Source organism: Eptesicus fuscus, unplaced genomic scaffold (assembly GCF_027574615.1).
Source record: "Eptesicus fuscus isolate TK198812 unplaced genomic scaffold, DD_ASM_mEF_20220401 scaffold_73, whole genome shotgun sequence".
NCBI lineage: Eukaryota > Metazoa > Chordata > Mammalia > Chiroptera > Vespertilionidae > Eptesicus > Eptesicus fuscus.
In genome coordinates this window covers 61080-69101 of record NW_026557637.1, presented here as the reverse complement: position 1 = coordinate 69101, position 8022 = coordinate 61080, and the positions used below count along the sequence as shown (strand labels likewise).

The window sequence follows — 8022 nt, the reverse complement described above, 5'->3', positions numbered from 1 at the left end:
GTTATATATATTGACTTCTTATTTCATATAGTATTGGGAACTCACTTGCTAGGTTGGTGACAGGGTTGACCTGGTTTCAGGAGGATTATTCCTTAAATAATTAAGGAAATGAGGGCTCAATCTTTCTTCTTGGTTGATTGCTCCTCCCCCGTACCTTCATCTTTATTCTTATCCTCAGCTTCTTGGGCATCTTCTCCTTCACCTTCACCTCCTTCTTCCTCCTTTTCATCCTCAAATTCTTCCTTAGCACCTTCTTCCTCTTCCTCAGCCTTTTCCTTCTCCTCCTCTTCAGCTTCTCCTTCAGAGGGGGGCTCATCTTTAGCTTCTCAGCTTTTGCAGCCTCATTGGTCTCCTCCACCTCTATCTGCTCCTACTGGACGTGGCTGATGTATTAAGAAGAGAAGGAGTGAGTGGACATCAAGTAGGAGCTAGTCTGTAAACCACTGTAGGCAGATCATTAAAAGACCTGAGAACTCTGGAAGTAGCCACTTGTTATGCTTCCCAGGCTGGTGAAACTAAGCCAAGTCTCCTCACCTTCTAAGAGTTTCCTGTAAGCTGCAATGTCAATGTCCAAAGCCATCTTCACATTGAGGAGGTCCTGGTATTCTTTTAAATGTCATGCCATTTCACTCTTTGTAGTTCTAATTCTCTGATTTGTTGATTGTGTCCTGCATAGTACTAATGTCGGCGTTTTGCTTATCCTCCAGCTCTTGCAGCTGCTTTCCCAGCACTTCATTCATGCCCAGGCTTGTTCAGTCTCCAGGGTCTTGGCCTTGAGCAGACCATGGCTCTCGGACACCTCGTCCTTGGCGGCGCGCACAGCGTAGGTGTTCTTGGCATCATTCTCTGTCAGCATGGTGAAGCGGCTCTTGTACCATTCTTTGGCACTCTACATGTTCTTGGCAGCCAGCTTCTCGTAGTGGGAGCGGATGTCCTTGAGAGTGGTGGAGAGGTCGGACTTGGAGAACACGTCCATCTCCACGGAGATCTGAGCGAGTGTACTGGATCTGCGCCTGAAGCTTGGCAATCTCCTCTTCATGCACCTTCTTTAGAAAGGTGATTTCGTCCATCAGGCTGTCGATGCGCTTTTTGAGCTCAGCGCTGGCGAGAGCCGCCTCCTCTGCACATTTGCGCATCTCCATCAGCCAGCACTCCATGTCCTCATGGTTCAGCACCTCTTCCTGGTAGCGCGCCTACAGATTTCTCCCAATCCTTTTCGAACCTCGGTGCCTCCTAACTGCCCACTGCCCTCTCCTCGCCAGGGACAGGGCGTGGTGAGCTGGGGCACAGGCATCCCATTTTCATTAAAATGTTCAACCTGGGCCTGCTCCACCAGTGTCTGCAGGCGGCTGGGGGGTAGAAAGTGATCCCGGAGATACTGCCCGCCCAGCCTGCCTGGTCCTCAATTGAGGACCGGAACTCTTGGGCAGCTTCTGGCGCTGCCAGCCCCATCTCGGCCCAGACCCACAGGTGACATCTGGCACTGCCCGCCCCGCCTGCATATGCAAATTTACACGCCATCTTTGTTGGATTAATTTGCATATCAGCCCTGATTGGCTGGTTGTCATAGCGGAGGTATGGTCAATTAGCATCTTTCTCTTTTATTAGTGTAGATAAGAGAATAAACTCTGGGATTTGCAAACCCACATCTGTAAGACTACTTTTGCTACAATCTATAGATGGGTGAGATATATGATTATTTCACACGTGACATTTAAAAAAATTGATTGATTGATTAAGATATTACATATGTGTCCTTATTCCCCCATTAACCCCCAATACCCCCATTCATGACCTTACCTCCTTGTTGTCTGTATCCATTGACCAGGCTTATATCCATGCATATAAGTCCTTTGGTTGATCTCTTCCCCTTACCCCCACCCTCCCCTACCTTCCCTGAGGTTTGACATTCTGATCAATGTTTCTCTGTCTCTGGACCTGTTTTTGTTCATGAGTTTATGTCGTTCATTATATTACATAAATGAGTGAGATCATGTGATATTTATCTTTCTCTGCCTGGCTTATTTCACTTAGCATAATGCTCTCCAGCTCCATCCATGTTGCTGCAAATGGTAAGAACTCCTTCCTTTTTACTGCAGCATAGTATTCCATTGTGTAGATGTGCCACAGATTTTAATCCAATCATCTGCTGATGGGACCCTTAAACTGTTTCCAAATCTTAGCTATGGTGAATTGTACTGCCATGAACATAGGGGTGCATATATCCTTTCTGATTCGTGTTTCTAGTTTCTTGGGATATATTCCTAGAAGTGGGATCACTGGGTCAAACGGGAGTTCCATTTTTAGTTTTTTGAGGAAATTCCATACTGTTCTCCACAGTGGCTGCATCAGTCTGCATTCCCACCAGCAGTGCAGGAGGGTTCCTTTTCCTCTACTTCCTCTCCAGCACTTGTAATTTGTTGATTTGTTGAATGATAGCCATTCTGACAGGTGTGAGATGGTACCGCATTGTCGTTTTGATTTGCATCTCTTGGATGATTAGTGACTTTGAGCAGGTTTTCATATCACATGTGACATTTTTACAGATTTATCCATATGTCCAAGCTTACCACATAGTAGACATTAGAAGAGTGCATTTTGTTGCATGTCATTTATATATAGATTTAATAAAGCCTTAAACAGTACTTCCAAATAAAGTCCTGGATATCCCTGTCTTGTTAGGAAATTAAAATCGCAAACATATATAGGCTCTACCATCTCTCTCCTAATCTCCCGGGAGGACCAGCCTTGCAAATATCGGCAAGCAGTGAAGACTTTTGCCATCAAAATCCATAGGAATGCTGACTGTTACAAAAAATACATCCTGGGACTGATTATAGGATCATCCTTCCTCAGCTCTAATGTCTTACCAGTTAAGGAAACCTTGAGGTGAGGCCAGGGACTCCTACGAACTCTTGATTTTTTCTGCCAATGACTTCAGCCACAGAAAACAGATATGGAGGCCCTGAGAATGTCTGTTAGCAAACATCACACAAGCAACAGACCTTTGATCATTTTTGGAAACTGTTCAGAAGGGCACTTTTCCTCCAGTTTACTACAGTCTTTCCCACTCATTGTGAATATGGTGTTTCTGTCCTAATGGTGGTTCCATTTAAACCTCAGAGTCTTACAACAAATGACACCAGCCTATGAAATTTCATACTAAATGGCACATGGCTGTTTTGAAGTCTGTGGGGAGGAGTTTCTTGAAACATTGCTGAGAATTATGTATGCTTACTGTGAACAAAGAATCTATCGTATATAATAAAAGGGTAATATACAAATTGACCCTAACTGTGGAACAACCCGGAACAACCGACTGCTATGACGCACACTGTCCACCAGGGAATAGACACTCAAACCAGTAGGTTAGATTGTTGCTGGGGTCTGGCTGATCTGGACTGGACAAGATGGCCCAAATTTGCCCCAATCTCCGGCTAGGTCGAGATACCCCACCTGTGCACGAATTCATGCACTGGGCATCTAGTATAATTCATATCATTCACACAAAAACAATAAAGAACCCCTATTCTTTATCACCATTGAGCTCCAATCACAGAGGCACCAGGCTACAAATTAGAAGCACAAAGTCATGCAGACTTTCTTTCAAGGCCTTGGTCAGCAATGCAAAATAAGCCAATATTGCACAAAGAGTGATTTTCTGCCATTATTATGTGCCTTCTAAATCACAGAAAGTTTTGGAACCCACAAATGCTTAGTCATACTAATTTACTCTCTTAAAGGAAACATTAAGAATTAAGGTGCTGCCCTGCTCAGGGGGCTCAGTGGGTTGGAACATCCTCTCATAAAGTACACACCCAAAAACTGATAGCCTGCTTGATTCATGGTAAGGGCACTTAACTAACTAGGTTGCAAATTTGATCCTTGTTCAGAAATTAAAGAGGAAGCAATTGACCCATTTTTCCTTTTTTATCAAGGCTTTTTCTTTCCTCTCTCTCTCTCTCTCTCTCTCTCTCTCTCTCTCTCTCTCTCTCTCTCCTCTTCTCTCTCTAAAATTAATAAACGATTCCGTGGGACAGAATTAAAGAAATTAAGGTGTTGATATTTTAAGTACATATGGTTAAATCTAAAGCTATCTCTCTAGAACGGTTATCAGAATCATCTGAACTAAGTGGAAGTCTATCTACTGTCATGTAAGAGGCTAAACGAATCAATATCACGGATTTCAGAAAAACCCCACACTATTAGTGTCATAGTCATGATCCCCTCCTAGTTTTTATTTAAGCCATTAAATCTGATGATTTCTAATTAAAGTAATCTCTTTCAGCTTTTAGCTTTTGGGTTAGTCTGAGTGAAAAAAATTAACTTTCCCATGGGAGAAGCTGTTTCTGAGGGATTCCAACATAACGTTAGACCCTGGAGTGAGCAGAGCCCATGGGGAACTAGAAACTGTGCTTTCCGTAGTGAAACCCATGTTTTAATGTTTATAGATACTGTCAGTGACACAGGAGGCAGGAGGCAGCCAACTTGTAGTCTTTCTTAAAGCAGAGAATCCTCTGGAGATCACATGGAGGCTGGTGTTGGGATTCAAAAGATGATTTCCTGAGACAGATGTATTGTAAATGTCTAAGGCTCCTCAGGATCACACATAGTATTTCATCTATTGCATATCCTGCCCCATTACTGTGTCCTCCAGCCAGTTTTTTTGAAATTCTGTGGAAGCTTACCATCATCACTGTCTCCTTGTACATTTCGGGGTTTGTCATTTTCCTCTGGAGAACTATCCTTGTGGTGAGTAAACTAAAGCACCTTACAGATGCACTTGTACTCATAAATAAGCAAACATGGTTAAGCCCCTGGATTCTTTATGTGCATTCAGGATTGTAAATTTCCCTCTGGCAATGATTTTTCTGAAGGGGCTGCCCATCAGTCCTTCTGAAGGCAGCCTGGTCCTGGAGGCAAACTGTGAGGCCTCCTGAGAAGGTCAAATCCTGCCACGGCCCCCACATGCACCCAGGACCCCCCTTTCTAATTTCAGTTGTCCAAAGCAGCCACAGAGATCTCTATCTCCCAAATTGGGGGAGAGCAGGTACACTCCCAGCAGGCCTTCCACTGGACTCTGCCACCCCTTCCCAGATTTTTTCTCAGGGAGGCCCCCACTGAGCACCACTGGCTTCACCTTATGCTTGAGCACCTGTCATCTGTCACAGCTGTCCTGTTCATTGTCTGTGGGCTGTCCTCCACTGGGACATCAGCACCTAAGGGGAGGGGACTCTGTAACTCCGTTGTCTGGAACAGTTGGGTGAACACTGTCCATGCCCTCGGTCCTTACAGGTCTCAGATGTACCCGCCCTTGGCTGCTGCCTCTACATCCAGTCTGATCCCAAGTCTCATTCCTAGAGCCTTCCCTCAGCCCACCCTCTCAAGGACTCTGCCCCTCTCCAGCTCTGTCCCTGACCCCAACCTCTCTGCTCCTTCACCCACAAACCCCAGCAGCACACTATGCCCAGAGTTCAGGGTTCATCATCTCACTTGAGAAGCATGCCTCATCTTTAGTGGAACATCCCAGGCACAGCCAGGAAAGAGTGTACAGGAGTGGGCTGTGCAGGCAGTAGACCAGTCTCAGTGCAGGAGGGTGGATTTTTACCCATGAAGAAAACACCAGGGACACATTCTCTCTCTAGATTGATAAATATCAGAACCCTCTTTGGTGCCTAAATTTCAAGACACTTGTAACCCAGGACAGCACCACCTGGCTCAGCAGCCTGAAATCCCACTGCTGGGCAATAGGGAATCAGCCTCTGCAGAGACAGCTCCTCTCCCTCCCTGGGCATGGCAATGGCTGGAGCACTTCATTACAGTGGACTAGGTTCGCCCTGCCTGGGTCACAAGTTTTCTTGGAGCACATGCTGATTCCCAGGTCATGAGCCCCCAGGAACTCCTGCAGCATAGCTTGCTCCATTTCCCACTCACCATGGCCCCAAAGAGCAGAGAGACCACCGGCCTGGACTAGGACTAGGCAGGGCCTCAGAACCACACACATGGCCCAGCACCAATTCTTTCTGGCAGCTTCCCTGGGCCGTTTTCTGCTCGCAGCCTTGACACCTGAGAGGAATTGGGACACTTCATCCCACTGAATCTGAAATAGGTCAGTCTCAACATCAGCTGGAAGGTGCAGAGACCACAAGGGCATGTCCTGGAGGATAATTCTCCTGGTGCTTTTAGTCACAGAGATCACACTGATGTCATCATCCCCTGGGGGTGAGTGTGCAGCTCAGCATTGATTCCCCACCTGCTGCACTGACAGCAATGGTAGGTTCCATACTGTTCTCTGGGTCATTGCCCGCTCTGCCCTCATGAGAACGCTGGCTGCTGGTCACCACAACCCTGGGTTGTGCTGGTGTTCACAAGTGTGTGGACTAATTGGGTGATTAAAAAGTATATATATCCTACCTAATAATAGACAAATATGCAGATTGACCACACCTTCGCTACGCCCAAGCCATGCCCACCAGCCAAGCCACGCCCACCAACCAATCAGGACGAGTATGCAAATTACCCCAACAAAGATGGTGGCTAATTTGCATATCAAGACAGCATAGAAAGAAGCCAAGAGCTGCAGAAGGGAGCAAAGCTGCGGAGAAGCAAGCAAGCCGGAGAGAGGAGTGGAGGCGGGGCGGGAGAGAAGGGAGGAGAGCAGGCAGGCTGGCGGAGAAGGCGGGGCGGGGGAGAAGGGAGGAGCGCAGGCGGGGCCGGGGGAGAAGGAAGAAGAGCGGGCGGACTGGTGGAGAAGGGAGAAAAGCAGGGGGCTGACGGAGAAGGCGGGGCGGGGGACAAGGGAGGAGAGCAGGCAGGGCAGGGTAGAGTGCACCAGGAAACCCTATTGCAGGATTTTTCCTGCAATGGGAACGCTAGTGTATATATATATGTATATACATATATATATATATATATATATATACATATATATATATATATATATATATATATATATATATAGAGAGAGAGAGAGAGAGAGAGAGAGAGAGAGAGAGAAATATATATAGAGAGAGGGGCATCCATTTTGTTTTCCATTTTTTATACATTTGGTTTGGTACTTGTAATCACCACCCCAACTGGGGTTGGAACTTGCAACCTTGGCATTATTGAGATGATTTTCTGACCCACTGTACGGTCAAACATATGTGGAATTTTAAGTAAAATAATCCAATAATGTACCTGAGAATAGATAGATACAAAAAAACCATCATGATGACAGATAGTGGTGTAAGACTGGAATAGGGTTCATGGGGTTCCGTAAGTATCTTTTTCACATGGATATATTTCATGTAAGCTGCTTCAAAGGCAGACTATATTTTTGCTGCAGTTATTTTTTGTGCCAAAAGATATTTTTTATGCCACTGATAAGGGCCTGAGGAGCTTGGTTTCAGCGATGCAGGCTTGCAGAGAGATACCAAAAGAGCATGTTTCTTTTTTTTCCTTCTTTAATGTGCATTTTAAATTAATTCTACTTAAATCAAATTTTAAAAAAATGTTTAAACTTAATGTTTCCCAATAATTTTACTCTTTTATTATTAAAGGTTTTGAGCATATTTGGTATTGCTATATCAGCATATTGGAAATAAAATATAATGATGTGTTACTGAAATATGTTATTATATCCATGTTTAGTTCTATCATTTTGGCAGTTTGAACCTCACAACGATGAGAGTATTTACACCAGCAATGTTAACAAAGATTACCAATGTATATTTTACTTAATGCTCAGACTTTTGGTGGTGAATGTTAACAATGCAGATGAAATCTGTAAGTGTATGGTACAAGGGCATTTAAATTCTACATGAGTTAAAAATTGAGAAAAAAATTTCCATTGCAATATTTATGATTACCAATATATACTTCACTTAATGCATTACTGAATGCTTGGATTTAAATAGGAATGGTGGAGAATGTTAACAATGCATTGCCCTTTCAGTAACTGACATTTTCAGAACCAACAAGTGCCATTACAACCCAGGTCACTGACTGGTCATTACAAATATAGGAGTTGGGGCACCCCAG

General features: G+C 44.7%; 1 pseudogene; it reads right to left on the bottom strand.

Moving 5' to 3' along the window:
- Nucleotides 1–203: 203 nt before the first annotated feature.
- The window catches only part of LOC114229548 (zinc finger protein 577-like), a 51540-nt pseudogene continuing 43721 nt past the window's right edge, over nucleotides 204–8022 (bottom strand).